Here is a 16987-nt window from a genome sequence, read left to right as displayed (position 1 = left end):
CTAGATCCTGCCCTTAAGCATGAAGCTGTGCATTACTTAAGCCCCGACACCATCCCACTTTTGCTATGTTAATTCAGATGGGAAGAGTTGCTTCACTCTCTGTTGAATCACTGGCACATTTCTTATAAAAGCACCCTTGGTGGGCAATGGGGTATGGCTGTATGTGCTCTACAGCTCAGTGTCCAAGTGGGGGGAAGGTCTTTAAACCAGTAAACTAATATATGTTCCGGCACAGCAATGATATACCCCACCAAAAAAAAAAAAAAAAAAACAAAAAACAAACAAACAAAAAAAACCCAATTGCAGTAACAGCGGTTTTTGCTCTTCGTATTGCCCATTTTGAGAATTTCTCCATGGTAACTTGCTCTTCTTCTCTCGGTCAATATGATACATCATGTTTCAATTCAGCAGATGTTTCCTCTTATTCTTTTCTCTAAGATTCATTATTTATTCTACATTAATGTGTACTGCATTGCATCTGCCATCTGTTAACCTAGGCACATAAAATATCAAAATCCTTTTATACTCATCTGCAACATCACTCAGAACTTACTGCTTTTCCTAACAGAGCTCATCCCCTTTTTAGGGATAAAACTGGAACTGCTGCCCAGGCTCGTGAGGCCCTATCCATGCAAGCAATCAAACGTGCTCGCACCAGCCCCAAGGACAACTCATCATTACTAAGAACTCCAAACCTGCCCACTAAGGACAGCATCACTTTCAAGCTTACCTTCATTATTTCTCAGCCAAAATGAAATGGAGAAGCACAGCTGTGAGAAACACTCATATATGTCAGAACTGCCAATACAAAAGGAATATGAATAGCATTAATGTCTAGATGGAGAGCATACATGAACATTTCTAGCTTATTTTAAAAACCTCTCACGTTGTGGATTGTCTGGATTCTAAGTTTCATGAACCTGAAGTAAGATAAAGGAATGGAATTGTACTCTGATAATTATTAAATGTAAAATATGGAAGCAGTCCTGGCAGCAGAGAATGGCACAGAAAGACTCTTCTGCTGATTTCTGAGTACCCTGATCACTTAATTCCTAAAGCACTTAATTTAGAGGAGGTGGGTTGAAATTCTCTCAGGAAAAGAAAAGCATTTCACCAAAATCTCACTTCCAGTGTAAGCACTTTAATCACTGCACCCATGAAGTGACATTTAAGATAAAACACCCTCTTCTGCATTCCCCCTATTAGATAGCAAAACCTGTAAATGCCATAGGATCATCTCACCATCAGCTAGCCTCATTTCAACAGCTGCATCTCCCCTCTGCACCCAGAACATCAGAATACCAGTTTTTGGTGGCTCCTGTTGCGACGATTCACCTTTCTGGACTTTTGGGGAGGGGGGGTCGGGTGGCAATACTCACAACACCTCCATGTTACGTTTGTTCCAAGCATCAGCTAGGAAGACAGCCACACTGATGGAGGGCTTCTAGAAACCTGGCACTCACTCTCCAACTCATCAGCTTTATTAATGAGCTTCCCCTGCAGCTCTTCAACTTGTAACATCTAACTCTGAACACAGGAGATCCTCCAAGGCTGAACAGCAGTCTCTCCTTAGGAAGGACAGCCCCTTAACTACCAGCTGCTACTTGCCAGACCTGCAGAGGGTCTCTGGTCATTGTGGCACTGAACATCAGCACGCTCCATGGCTTCATGAAGTCAAACGTAACAAGAAAGAGGTTACCACCTCCTGCTACTATGATTACAGCCACTTAATGCTTTTCCTAAGAGGATCCTGCACCAGGGAGCAGTCAGTGAGTTCATCAGATGAAGAGTAACATGCTACACAGTGAGAGGCAGCAGCTTTCCTGCCATGCTGGTGGTGTCACCAGGACCACCAGTGGGAGGGAAACTAAGGTCTTCAAGTAAACCTGGGAGCTCTCATCACTCACAGCTCCTCAGGACCAAAACTACGTGCTTGGCTTGGAACGACAACTGCGTATCACTTGGTAGCAGGGTGAAAAACTCCAGAAAATGGTTTCTCCACAGCAATCCCAGGCAGTAGGTCAACAATCCCCGCTGATTCTGGCAAAATATTATGTTTGGGCTTGCTGCATTTTCGGTGAGTAAAAACAAAATCTGTTCATTACATCAAAGGATAAAGACTTAAAGCAAATTCCAAATGTTAAGCTGCTACTTTTCATGGGACTCTCTGGTGCATACATGATTAAGCAGAACCCAGATTCACAACACACAGACCAGGGAAAAGAAATGTCACTAAATAAATCTTAGTATAGGAGGGAGAGTGTTGACATTAAAGGCCAGAACTGACATAAGTGGTGAAATATATCTATTCATGGGAGACACAAGGTTTATCTCCTAAGCAATCAGGCATAAAAACCTGCATAAAGACATGTAACAGAGAGATATGACAATCTGTAGAAGCTTCTATCATTAACCACAGCACTTTGTCTCTTTCCAAACAGAAGCTGGGGAAAAGTCTACTTCTATCTATCAACCTTCCAGAATAATCTATTAACCAACGAGATGAAGACAAGCACCTGTATTTCTTTTCTTCCTATTCACTGAATGCTCCACTTTAAGACGCCTTGAATAAAATAGAAGTTTGAAGTTTGTCACTGAAATTAAACTACATTTCAGCTATAGACCACAAAGAATGACTGATTAAATTAGTACTTAACTTCAAGCCATGCTATAAACCTCTTCACATTATCAGAAAATGAGCTGTACTGTAGAATGTACTGTAGAAAAAGTTGCTTTTCACTAAGTAATACTGTATGCAATTTTGTAAAAATTGATTCTCTAGAGAAGTTAAACTTTACCTCCATCTTTCTCCACTAAATGAAAATTAAACCTGCAATTTTACCCAAGTATCTGAATTCATGTATTTGCGGTTTTGCACCATTCAGGTAAAAGTAATCATCAAAAAGAAATAAAGATGCAACATGTTTGTCCCAAGAGAGAAGCCACCCCGCCATCCCCAGCTGCCAGTTACCTGCCCCCATGCTACCCTCCTTCCCTGTGTGGCTGGGGGGACAACATGGTTAGTGTCTGGGTTCAAAGTAACCTTGCAGGGAGAAGGGGAAAAAAAAAAAAGGAAAAAAAAAAAAAAAAAGAGAGTCAGAGCAGGATTGCCTCTCTCAACATCCAAGAGAATTTGCTTAGAGCTGTCTAGTCCAAAATAGCACAATGGTTTCTTTATCAAAGATGCATAACCAGTTTTAACATACGCACATTTTATCTCAGCAGACATCTTTCTGGCATATAACCTTTGAGCTTCTCATTCCTCATCTCGCCAAAAGCAATTCCCCCCCCAGAACAGTTACATTTACAGACACATGTGATTTATGTTGGAGGTGCAACACCTGAGTAGAAAAGGAAACATTTATAGACTACTTCTGATTAACTTCAGATAGAAGCAAAAAAAAAAAACCTACCTCTCAGCACAACAAACAATGACCAAAACCTGTTCCAAGAACTAGAACCAAACTTCCAAACTTTTTTTTTTTATACATAGTTCAAATACACTTTATACAACTCAAGAGAGATACATGTCTTGGTAATACAGAGAATTTTGAGGGAAGCTGCTTAGAAGCTGGAAGTGTTTGTTGACCTAGAAAGTACGGAGAAAATTACTTGTATATCACCTACAATCTGCACTTCATCCATGGAGTACAGGCTTCACGGAGGCTCTTTACTCCATCGTCCAAAATGTAGAAACACAAATGAGGTTCTTCAGACGTCCTTGTAGGACATGAAATATCTGATTTAAATGGTCAAATGCTTTCAAAATAAACAACAAATAGACAGAAACATTTCGGGGGGGGAAAATGGTGGCTTTAGGGCACAAAACAAACGAAGGCGCAGCAGTTGGCAGGTGTACACAAGAGACAGAGGGAGATACAAGTACAAACTATGGCAGAGAAGTCTATGCAGAGTCAGTAGAACAGTGATTTTTTTTCCAGACATTTCAAAGACCAGAACAGATCATCCTCTAGTTTGGAAGCTCTTGAATACATGACCCAGTTAAAGCCTGGCTCCCGCTCCATAAAAGCTTCAGTGATAGAGGCTGAACTTTGCCATGCCTCAAGGCCGGTGAGCTGCAAGGGAAGCCCAGGGCGCAGCCCGCAGTGCTCTTCCTAGCCTGGAAAGCAAAGTCAGAGGCAGACACACATTCTCCTTCCACCTTTGTGGTCACAAAAAGAGAGGCAATCACAAAGGATACAAGTCTGGAGCCCTAAAATGAGGAAGGGCCCCTGAGTTACAGTACACATGTTGAGGGAATCTATCATTAGATGAATTTAGAGTGTAACCTCTCAGATGAGGCAGGCAGGCGAAGAGTACTGCAGCACCATCAGTAACTGTGGAGCAGTAATGGTTGAACAGTGCCCAGAGATAACCTTGTTATTTACAAAAAATAATTCTCTTCCTCCTGGTAATCAGCAATTGCTTTCTTTTGCTGTAGAAGAAGCAGGATATTAGACAAGCCAAAACTATGTTACTGTAGTAATGGAACGTTTTGGTTTAATTGCTACACCAAGAAACAGAAAAGGTTCCTAAAGCAGTGTTATCTCTGCTATGCTCTTGTATAATTTTACAATCCTGCTTTGCCTCTTGCACGTAACCTGATGCAGGGTAGGTTAGGCTAGTATTTGTACTACTGTACGCACACAGGGTCATAAAACAGGCACACAGGAAACCTGAACCAATTTTGCCATGGGACGCTTAACTTAAATATTCCTTGAATTGTTATGATTTTTAAGTGTGTAACCTTAAAGTTGCATTAGTGCAGTTTCCTGCATTGAAATGTGTAGTCATTCTACACAACTTAACATGTCTTCTTGTAAACATCATCATTTTTATCATTCCTCAGGCAACCCATCCCTCCCAGCCTTCAAGCATCAACATCTAATAATAAGTGCTGTTTTTGACGGGCTGCTTTGTTCCTTGTGCAGATTTATCATTACACGAGCATTTAGCCCCAAGGCACCATCTCAGCCACATATCCATTTACTTATGGTCTACAAGAACTTGTAAAGCCTTGCCTGGCATGCAAAGGAATGTAGCAATCGTTTCACGTAAGTTCAAGGGAGGGAACTCACTCATTTCTTTCATTTCCTTAGTTGGGATCTACAACTTGCCTCAGACATTTTAAATGGGCTAAGACTAGAGTTGCTATAATTAATGTCATAAATTTAAAAGGGTTGTATCATACTTATGTTCATAGATTATAATCTATGATTATAGTTGCACATGATAAAAACTTAAAATTTCTACTAGATGTTTCTTAACATATTAGACATTGCCAACAATAACACCTGGGTATCACAAACTTGCATTTACAAATGTACTTAGAGTTTTTTCAGAAGATGAAGCTTAACCAAAGGGTAAATAAATAAAGGTCGTCTTTCCCTTCATCATTTCATTCTGCTCACTTTTTGGAAACTTACATTTCTCATCTTGGGCAGAACAGACCCACTGAAATACACATGAGCACATACTGGGACCTTAACACAGGATGTTTATGAGGTGTTTCTCTAATGTTTATACATAATTTGAGGGGAAAAAAGAAAGAGCGAGCAGGGAATAACCCAGCCATAACACACCTGGGATTGGGAGAGTACTGGGTAAAGATATGTTAGAATTTTGTCACCAAAGCTTTCAGTAGAAGATATCATCATGTTGACATCCTTCCAGTACCATAGAACTGTCCTTTAAATTGGCATAATTAATCAGGAGAAGTAGGGAATTATATCCGAGTTGGGGTAGCAAGGATAGAGTTGTCACTTTACAGATCCATAGGAGTTTCATACATTTTCTTACTTGTTTGCTGTCCATCAGCTCAAAGGACATTGCCATGACCTGCTAAGGAAAAGCATAGCAGTCCTAGAGGTGTATCTCAGTTCATCACATATGTATTCTGTCACAAAAGGCACAGCATGCTACACAAAACCATTAACAGTAGCTCTTGTCCAGTTAGATTAAGTCCAGAAGTTACTCCAGAGTGAGTTCAAGTTTACAGTACAGTGTGTGCCTTTTTCACAACACTTTACAGAGCAGTAATGTCTGTTTACTGTTGGATAAATCACTGGATTTGAATGCAGTGACATACAAGCAGGCCAAGAGAAGAGTAACATACAAACTAAGAGAAGAAAGAGAAGAAAAAAAAGTCTTTCCGAAAACATCGCCCTTTGGGTGTAAATCACATTTTTCAGAAGCAGCAGAGGGAGACTCTTTGGAAGAGCTCACTCAAATGAGATTTAATGGGATGGAGTCATCTATCATGGAGAACACGAAAAAGCACAATGGGGCAAAGACATTGCTTTGGAAGCAACATAGAATAGTTTATCCAGCTGAATTATGATACTCACACAAGCTAATAATTCTTTTCCATGCACACTTCATTCATGTCTTGCCGCACATTATCACAGCCTTCACCTTCCCAGTCCCCTTCACTCCCCCACTACAGAAACATCTCATCAAGAAATACGCTGCAGCTTATCTTCTCCTATCTCTTGGGTCACACCACTGCCATCTTCAAATACTTTGGCTTGCCTCATTATCCTCATTAAGATAAAGTTGTGACTTCTCAGAGACGAAGACGCAAGTGGGAAATTGAAGACGAGCACACCTGCCCCATCTCCCAGCCCCATGTGCTGGCTGCCTCTGGGCTCTCACCTCAGTGGCTGGCTCGGCAGCGAAATGCTCCTCTGTGCCCAGACCAAAGGTGGCTAGAACACGCAAGACAGCCAGCTGCAGGCCTAGGAGGCGAGGGAAGATGCTGCAGGCATGCTGAATGATAGCTCATTTTTGCGGAGGAAGCTCTGGAGACCACCTCAAAGTGAATCAGAGGCACCAACTGGATCGAGACTGTCTAGCTGGTTTTCCTCCAAGTTTTATAACTTGTTTAGCTTGTTTTGTCCACATGCAATCATTACTTATTTATTATATATAGGCTGTCAAATATGGGGCCTTTGTGGATAAAAAAGGGGGTTTGTACTGCTGGCTGACCTACATTCCCATGAATAAAGTTTCTATTCCTTTCAAGACAGTTGTGGTTGGAGGAAATATAAAGTGTACTGTGTTCAGGGAACTAAATTCAACTGATCCTCTACTACAATACAGCTGGTGATTTTTTCCGAGGTTTTGTTTTTACACAAGCATTTTACTAGTTTTAATTTAGTTCAAAAGTGGATGCCATTATTTGCTGAGGAATTCCCTTCATACTTCAAGTTCAAATAATCTAATAGATCTGAAGAATAAATAATGGTGGGTATAATTTAAGGTACCTAAAGAAAAAATTTGCAGCAGGACTAGCAAAGCAAGATGGTAGTAAACAGCCAAGGGAGCTGAGCTTGAACAGCCCTGGGAAGCCACCTGTGCTACTGCTGAGCTGCTTGGATGGGAACCATCTCACCGTCCACGGACACGGCGCTCTGACACTGCTAAAGCATCTCTTGTACTGCTACAGCATCTTTTCTGTCAACAAAGCTAGCAGTTCCTGGCCTGCGAAGTTAAAAATATCCCAGTCCTGAAACAAATGCCTTAACTCTTTGGCTTTTTGAAATGCAGAAGCAGGAGGTTTGCTCTTAATGAGCAATCTTCAGTACCAAGAAAGTTTGTCCAAAGGGTGACTCACTAGATGCTATTTTTGAAAGCATCAAGATAGAAATTCAGAATATTAACTTAATAACCTTGTTTACTGAACTCTGGTATAGGGTTTGTGAAGTGGCTTTTTTTATTTTCTGATTTACTCACTTTTTGTATTTTGAAATACTAGAATATTTGTTAAACATAATTCATTTGTTCTATCAGCAATCAATCCTACCTACATTATCTTTGAAAGGTTTTTATGACACAAGTTGCTGATCACTGTTCCAGCAATATCCAAAAGGGGATAGGGTAATACCTAAGAAATTATAACTTTGGCTTCATCACAATCACAGTACGCTCACTCACAAGACAAAACTAGTTTTCTGTAACACCCAATTGTGTTTACACCATCAATTTCACCTGGAGGGGCAATGTGGGGAAATCCATCTATACTTTTTTTTTTTACTGCACATATCAAGTGGGTTTTACAGAGGCAATAATACTACTGGGGATATTTATAGGTTTTATTTTGCTTAACTAAAGTATAAAAAAACAGTAGCAATTTTACTCCTTCTTTCCAGTCTCTCTGTAATCAGTTAGTATTCTGCTTCAAATGACAGTTTGTAGGCCTCCCTTAATTTTTTTTTAATTATTATTTTAAATCACTCCCCTTTTTTTCCTCTGCCACTTGCATTCCTTCCTCCTTATCACAATTCCTATGTGCTAGTTTCTCACTTAGGCTGAAATTAAATTTTTCCTTAAAAATATTTTCCTCTCCTAAGCCTTTTATTCACAGGCTACTATAAAGGGAAAATGATTGCAAACGAATTGAACAAAACTGTATCACCACAGACCCGATGTCTGATCTGGCCTCTCTTTGTTTGGAGATGGACAAAATCTTACAAACCAAATCTCTACAAACTAAGTCTTATTTTTTCTAGATAGCTTTTTGTCAGAGTGATATTCTGGCCTATTACCCAGCTGAAAAACTATTTAATAACCAGATACTGGCTTTGCTTATACACTATTTCCCAATAAAATATATTTACATTATACTTTTAAGTTAATATTATTTATAAAAAGTAAGCACATGCAACTGATCAAACTTAAACCTTAATGTGGAAATAATTTTACAATTCTTTGTTAATGATGATGAAATTTTATTGCCAAGACTTCAGGAAATAAGTGAAAACATCGCATTGTTCACAGACCCTAATATAAAAATATGCATCCTAAGAGTGATCTGCACATCAGGGTCCACTATTTCAACTAATACATTATCAATTCAGGTGGCTCTTTGGGCACAATATCTAAGCATCGTTTCAAAATCTGATGCCGTGGACTATTACTTTTACTGATATGCATATTTCAATACGTTATAAATGTTTCACAATTGAAACAGTCGTTTTACAGCAAGTAACATTACTCCCAAGTAACAAACTATTTTTTATTTCAGTGAATCACAAAATAAATAACTTTTTGAATGATTATACTAAACTCACCCTTGGCTGTTGAACAAGCATGGAGGCACATACACTTCATTCATTTCTCTCTTTGATGTTGATTTTAGTGTCTGTGGGCATCAGTGCAGGAAAATGAGAAGCATCTGCAGAGCTGGAACACTCTCTGCTGCTGCTTCTCTTCTTGACTTCTTCCAGCTTAAAAGAAATGTGCCAGCTCCACTCACTCCTTTACTTGTCATGACCTGGGCAAGGAAGGCCTAGTAAGACTGCCCTCATATGACAACAAAGTAGTTAATAATGGGAAAATGCAATTCTCAGTGTATCCTGGTGAGAATGGACGACAAGAAACAGAACAGGCTGTGTGCCATTCAAGTGATGTCCATTTGTCAGCACTGGTACTCACTCAACAGAAAATCCCTTTTTCCTATCCTGCCATTTTCCCCTTTCCCTTCCTTCCCACAAATAGATATGATAACACCCCCAAGGCCAAAATAAAAGACATAACCAACCCCTTCCTTGACAGACATTAGAGAAGCCAGGAATATCAGCTCAGAAATGTCTCCAAGATGTGCCTCACTTGACAATCCCCTGCATTTAAAAAAAAAAAAAAAAAAAAAAGATCCTATTTAAGAAAACTCTAGATAGCACGAGCTAAAGTATACAGTTATTTCAGCTTTCGATGAGAAGAGGTGTGAGTGATGACCAGTAACTTGCTGATGAGAGAGGGAAGCCACAAACTCACCACATGCTAAGAGCTCCCCCGGGAGCCCGGAGGTAGCAGAAAGACAAAGTGCCAAGGAAATAAAATACAAAGATGAAACTTAAAACCTACTTAAGTTATAGGACAGACATAACTCACTCATTATCCAGAACTACCTAACCTTCACAGAACTAAAACTCAATAGGTGACTCCTTACTTAGGTTTCTAGGAAACATTCTTTGTGCATTAATTACTCACACATATGCTTATGGTAGATAAGCATCTGCTGATCAGCTGTGCTCCAAGACATGCAGACTCCAGCAAACGGCTTAAGTTATTTAAAAATGCTGGAAAATGAGATGTGGCCTAGCCTGCAGTAGCGGCAGCAATGATGGAAGCACATGTAAGCATTTTACACTTTCCATCACTGGATAAGCATTTTAAAAGCAAGAACTGTCTTGGAAACAGGGACCAGACAGGTAAACACCCTAATCCCTGCATTGGAGCCTGGCTCCACTTTTGTTTGCTCCATGACTGTTGAGTTCTTGGCCGTGGAGTGGCCCCAATTCAACTTAAAGAGCAGACAATGCTTACAAGCTTCACTCTCCCTCGGCTGAGATGCCTGCACAAGATGTGGCAGGCAGACAGGCATTCATGTAAGTTAAACTGTCTGGATCGCTCCCCGGAGGTATTTGTGCTCCTTATACAGTTGACATATCAAGGCAAACATGTAAGGCAAGCAGGTGGGATTGCCCGGTGCATGTCTCCAGAGATGCAGGTCTCCAACAACTGCCCAGGGAATGCAGGTAGTTATGCTGGGCTGGATGGGAGCAAATCACCCTCCTGGAAAAGCCATCTAAAATTTTGGTGAGGCAGCGCCTAGATGAGACACCTCAATAAGAGACTGGATTGCATCCCACAGGATGCCCTTGCAGCCCCAGGAGACCCGAGTCACAACAGCTGTGCCTCACTCATATTTTAAGCTCTAGCTATTTTAACATCTGGAACAGACGTTAGTGTTATTTATCCCTGCTCACACAAAATTAATGTGTCCTATATCATAACTGTCTTGTGGGGAAATCAATTTTTTTTAATATATATTATTAAATGTTGAATAAAGCTGAGGGCCTCTGAACTACATTAGCCACAGAAAGTGACTGCTTGCATTCTTTTCTAGGTTACTAAGAATATTAATTAAGAATCCCACAAACATAAAACATTGATTTTTTAATTTTTTTTACTGCAGATTTTGGACTGATTTTTCAGAGCAAAAGCATACAATTAATTAATTGAGCCAAGATTTTTTAATTTCTACTGAAAATGAGATATATATAACTACAAAATGCTGTGAAAAGAGGAAAGTAAAATTGTTTAGTTTTTCATTCCCCCCCACGTCTTCCCCCCCCCCCCCCCCCCAAATCCCCTTGGTTTTACTAGTGGACATAATCTGTAAGTGGACTAATGAGGCAACACAGTCATGTCAAAATAACAGTTCTTGCCTTCATACTTGAATGTCAATTTTTGTGTTGAATATGTAATTTATAGACATTGATCTTAAACCAAAAAAACCCACCTAAATAAGAAGAAAAGCCAAGAAAACACTTTCCAAAATTCTTGTTTTTTCACCTTGTGTTCACATGCCTAGGTGTGTAAGTAATTCAGTTTTAATCACTACCTGAACAAGTTCATCAGATACCTAATTTACACACGGTAGAGAAAACGGCTTATTAACAACCCCTTTCACACGGCAGCCAACCACAAACCCTTCATCATATGCGGCTCAGCTGCTGAATAATAGTTTTTTTAAATAAGGAACTAACATGAAACTCCAAAGCATCAAAACAACTTACAAAAGGATTAGCTATTACAAAAGCTAATCTATTAACAGTAAATAGTGGGTTGTTTTCTTTTTTTTAAATTTCACCATTCAACTCAAAAAATACATGACTCCCGCATACTTCTTCAGGTAAAGTCCAGATCTTCTTCTTCATTTGCTGGGAAAACCACAATAACATAGTGCCTATTAGACCTACATTTAGCTTCAAAGAAGGATGAGATCCTAGTGCCGGGCATTATTGCACTTGGCTTTCCACACCTAGCAAAGACATCTAATGTCGCTTTACAGCAAGCAAGGAGGCTCTGTGTGTGAAGGGCAGAACCCACAGACACCAGCATGTTCAGTGGGGACAAGTCTAAGCCTGCAGATGGGAAATAAGAGGAGAGAGGAGGAGCTTACACCAGCCTTTTCTCTGTGCATGCCAGCTGTTTCACCTGGGACGATGCCCTTCCTCTACCGCAAAGCCCCAGACCACAAGCGGTGCAGGAGGCAGGAGAGGCAGGTTCAAATATCCTCCTTTGCCAGGTCCATCCTGAACCAACCAATGTTTCGCCAACACTCTGTGGGAAATGCTGAGACAACGTCTCTTGCTGAACTAATTACGCTCTGCATCAAATAATGAAATACTCTCAGAGAGAGAGAGAGAGAGAGAGAGAGAGAGAGAGAGAGAGGAGTGATGCTGCAAACCTAGCGGTTTCCAACATCTACCCAAGAAGAAAGAGGCCTTGCTTTCATTTACTGCTAATACTTGTTTTATAAAACACCTTCAAAAATCCTCAGCCCACAAATTTATAAGTGAATAGTCTTGTCTGAAGGACAAAATAAAAAACGCTAGGAAGCATTTCCCACATACAATGGTATGCATTGAGTTATTTGCAACAACTTTATCTGCAGCTTATTGAGAGCAAATCATAGAGAAGAGATGAAACAAGTTTTGTCCAAAGTACAGATAAAACCAGGCTTTTGGTAAAAAACGTTGTTACAAAATAAAATGAGTTCTAGCTTCATCTCCTGTTTAATCTCCTTTACTCTGCTGGTAGACTTTCTATATCCCTAATGCAAGTGAAGAATCACTGCAGGTCCACTGAGCCTCAGGAGCTGTACTGATGAGGCATAAGCTCACTGCAGGATGTTAATCTATTGTACTCCTTTTTCATTTATTTTATACTGCAGTCTTTTATGTCTACTTACATTTATTTACAAATATTTTTCAAACCTAAAGCTTATTAAATTAAAAATATTTGCATTCTTATATTAAATACATACCTAGACACAACAAGTAGGAACCCTAGCACTGGAAAATGCAGACACAATCAGTTACAGTAATTTAAGTACACTGTTAGCAACAATGGAAAATACCATTTATGCAATTCAGTGAGCTACGGCTCTCTTTTCTATGTATAAAGACAGACAAATATAAAGGACCAGTCCTCAAAAGACACTGAATGGCTCAGCTCCATTTCTGTCACCTGACTCAGGAAATTAAAGTGTATGTAATATTTGAACAGGCAGATGCAAGGTGCTATTTTATCCAGTAAATTGCATTCACCTCCTAGTGTTCTCAATCAGGACATGTTTTTTTGTTACAATCCAAAGTTAAAAGGGTAAAAAAATTCTTCTTTCTTGTGACAGCAGAGCAAATCCTGTTTATTAACACAGATAATATTGGGGTCTCTTCCAGGGAACCAGCCATGTTGTTGCAATTCTGCTCTCCTGAGATGCTCAGCTTCAAGCAGCTTCCCCACGGGACGCCAAGGGTGCAAAAAATCCCTAAAAATCACTGATAAAACTCTCACCAGCCCCAGGGATTCATGATGAGAACGTAACTCAATTCAGAGAGGTCTTAAGAAGTCAAATTTGGAGAGGTTTCAACCACTTCATCCCTGACACACAAAATCATTTAATGTTTTTAAGTTAAGTATGCTTTTACTTCACAGAGGTGAATGCTTCATGTGACCTGTCTACTCCTTAACTTCTGCTACATGATTTTAGCCTGCTGGCAGGCTAGCATCAGATAAGACATAATCAAGTGTAAATGATTTTTTTTATTATTATTTTTGCATTGTTTAAAATATTTTCACACTATTTTCTTTTTCTCAGAAGTAACAGTGTAACTACTAGTCCTTGTGGTTCATAGAAATAGATAACATTTGATATAGATGAGCACTACACACTAGATGTACTTTGAAAGTAAAACATATCCAAAAATCCCAGTTCAGCAAGTTATTTAAAATTGTTTCTTACCTTTAAAGAAAAGTGGTGGAAGAGACTAAAATTTATGTTCTTAAACACTTGCTAAATTAGGCTTACCTGATGAATTTGCTACCTTTACTATCAAAATTGTTACCATCATCAGTAAAAGTTCAACTGAGATCTCAGACTACTGCCTTCTGTTAACTGTGCCAAAAAAACAGACGATTGGTGATTCATTTAGAGTATTTCAGAATTGCATCTAAACAAGCTGTGCCATTGTTAGGGAGTGTTTTTACATGAAGATTTATGGGAATCATGAAACCTCATGCCATCTTTTTTTATTCATTATCTGAAGCCATTTTTCCCTTTCCTGGAGATGAGACAGGCAGCAGCCTGCGTGGAGGGGGCTGTTGGCATAGTCAACATAGGCTGCTACAGTTGATGCATATGATTGGACTGACACTGCTATTTTTCTCCCTATTTTTTTTAAGGGACATTTTTCCGAAACTGTTGTGCAACACCAAGTTAGCAAGATGTAAAGATGAATAGCTGGTATCTATATTCCAATTAAGTCATTAATAACATGAACTAGATATCAACCCAGTCATGAAGTTCTTTCTGAAACTTAAGAGTACTTCAAGAGTAGACTAGAGAAAGACCATTTATCTTTGCAGAATATGTCTCTATATGCTATGTTAACGTATCTTTAACAGGTGCATTGGGAATTTTTACTGAACTCTGCAGTTGTAGTGATATTAATCATATTAAACACTTTAAATATATATAAAACTAATATAGCCTGATATAGAGGGCTTCCACTGCTGCCTTCCAGGCAGTCATCACATGAGATCACCAAATCTGGTCAAACACTTCCAAATAAATATAAAGCACTTTGCTTTAACTTCAGATCTTGTACTTTCTTGAAAGACTTATTCTGAAATATCAACTAATCAGATGCTTTCCTTCTCAAAAAATAAAATAGCTGCTGTCCACCAAGGTTTGAACTTTTTGAACTGTTTCTCATACTCGCAGATGGAACAAATACAAATATTTGCTTTGTATAACCCTAGCACAAAGTATAGGAAATACTGAGTTGTAATTATAAGTAAGTAACCAGTTACAACATTATTTACAAGCAAGTTTTAATCCTTCACATTAGAAATAGAAGTGCATGTAAATAACTATAAACAATGCTTGTTAAATAAGAATGGTCAGCTCCTAAGAACAAAAATGTGAGAACACGTAAAGCCTTCAGAAAAAAAAAAAAAAAAAAAAAAAAAAAAACATATGCAAAAGAGTGGATTAGATGTGCTGAATGATCTGAGGGTTTATTGAGGGCACAGAGCACTAATGACACTAAAGAGTGTCTATAGTATTTTATTGGTCCCCTAAATGTCTGAGCAAAGAAAATCCCATGCAAGGAAGAACACGACAGGTTGGATCCCTCTCTATTTCTCTCTCTCCCAAAAGAACACATTCACTCAGTGATTACTTTCTAATCTCCTCCTTGTAACCAGAAGGAAAACCTGCAGATGGGAAACTCACTGCAGTCAGGTTAAGCAGAAGGGCTCAGAGTTGGCTGAGCTTCTTTCTTTTTCTGAGGAAATTATCTTCCAATGCCTCTCCCCACCTCCTTTTTATTGCCAGCAACCTCTTTCAAGTCCTTGTTTGGATACTTCTCCTCAATGTTTTCCTTATGCCCTCCAGACTGTGATCAAAGGCCCTGCTGTATCCCCTTTGTAAGCAGGAGTCATTGCTCCTCTTTGCTGCTGCTGACAGCAGCGTCTAGGGATTCCTGTGCAGTGCCGAGAAGGCAGCAGGAAAGTTGAGGAGAGAGGAGAGGGCCCACTATTATAAAAAAAAGGCTGAAGAATAATGCATGTTTTAGATACCACTGCTTTTTTTCCCCTAGCCCCACTGTGCTTATTCATAAAAGTCAACAATACTGTCACCAGGTAACCTCTGAAAACGGTCTATATAGCAAAACCTTCTGCTAAAGCTGAGGACAGTGTAAATAACAGTTTAAAAATAATTTTGCTTCTTCTCTGGATGCATCCTATCTGTTGGCACATTAAAATAGCAGATTTTTAAACACAGCCTTAAAAAAGTTCATTTTTGCACCTGCTGCTTGCTGTGCCTTTGCCTGCTGTTGTACAGCAACTCCCTAATCTCATACTCAGAGCTGGGCTGCGGTACCAGAGCTCCGCTCAAGAGGAGGCGGCTTGGCAAGCAGTCTGCCTTGCTGCTGAAACTGGGGTACTTCCCTAGCGAGAACAGAAAAGAACAAAGCAGCCTGTAATGCTACAAGAGGACTACAAGGAAACACAGGAAGGAGCTCATTCTTGTTTGGAAACAAGAAAAAAGATTTCCGATCAAAACACTGAATTAACATTATTAAGCAGTTTCTTTGTTGCAGCATAGCAGCCAGAGCAGGCAACACAGACCCCAGGGGATGCACGCAATACAGTATCTTGCACAAAAAACAAATACATATAACTTACCAACACTACTTTGTGCTTCTTTTGAAAACAGAAAAATAACAAGTAGTACTACCAATTAGACTTTCAAAAGAGCATAAATAACTCATGCGTCCAATCTCCACTAAGTTTCAATGAAGTTAACTGCCTTACTTCTCTTGAGGCTTCTCTAGCCTACAGTTATTCAAAAACTTACTGGAGGTTAGACAAATCATTAAGATAAATGAGGGCTGGATTCAGAAATACTCAGGAAAAAATTAAATCATTAACATATTTAGCTCTACCTTGAGATACCAAAAACAAACTACTGCTGAAATTCAGAACTGATGTGGAAGCTCTGCATATTGGGTACTCACGTGTCAAGGCTTCAGCAGACAGAAGGTGCACCAGAAAGCTGTCGCTGCACACATCACCTATTAATCAATCAGATTCATGTGAGAACGAGAAACCATCCAGCAAGATGCAAAGTTCCTGAGACTGCATTTTGTCTTTTTCCTCAGCAAAAGAGGATGAATAATTCTATAAAAACCTGGCGTTCTCCCTACTGTTTCTACGACCACCATTAGGACTTTGCAAATGAAGACTCGGCATGTATAGATTTAATCTCCTCTAGGCATTTGCTTTATTCCCCTGACCATTCTTACAAAGCAGACACAGTGAAAGTGACTGCTGACTCCTCTGTCTGGGCATTAGCAACAGGGCACCAGCCACCAGGTCAACAGACACAAGTTATGCACCAACAAACCAT

Source organism: Platalea leucorodia, assembly GCF_965183815.1.
Source record: "Platalea leucorodia genome assembly, chromosome: 1".
Classification (NCBI taxonomy): domain Eukaryota; kingdom Metazoa; phylum Chordata; class Aves; order Pelecaniformes; family Threskiornithidae; genus Platalea; species Platalea leucorodia.
The sequence above is the reverse complement of the archived record's forward strand: the minus strand, read 5'-3'. Positions refer to the sequence as shown.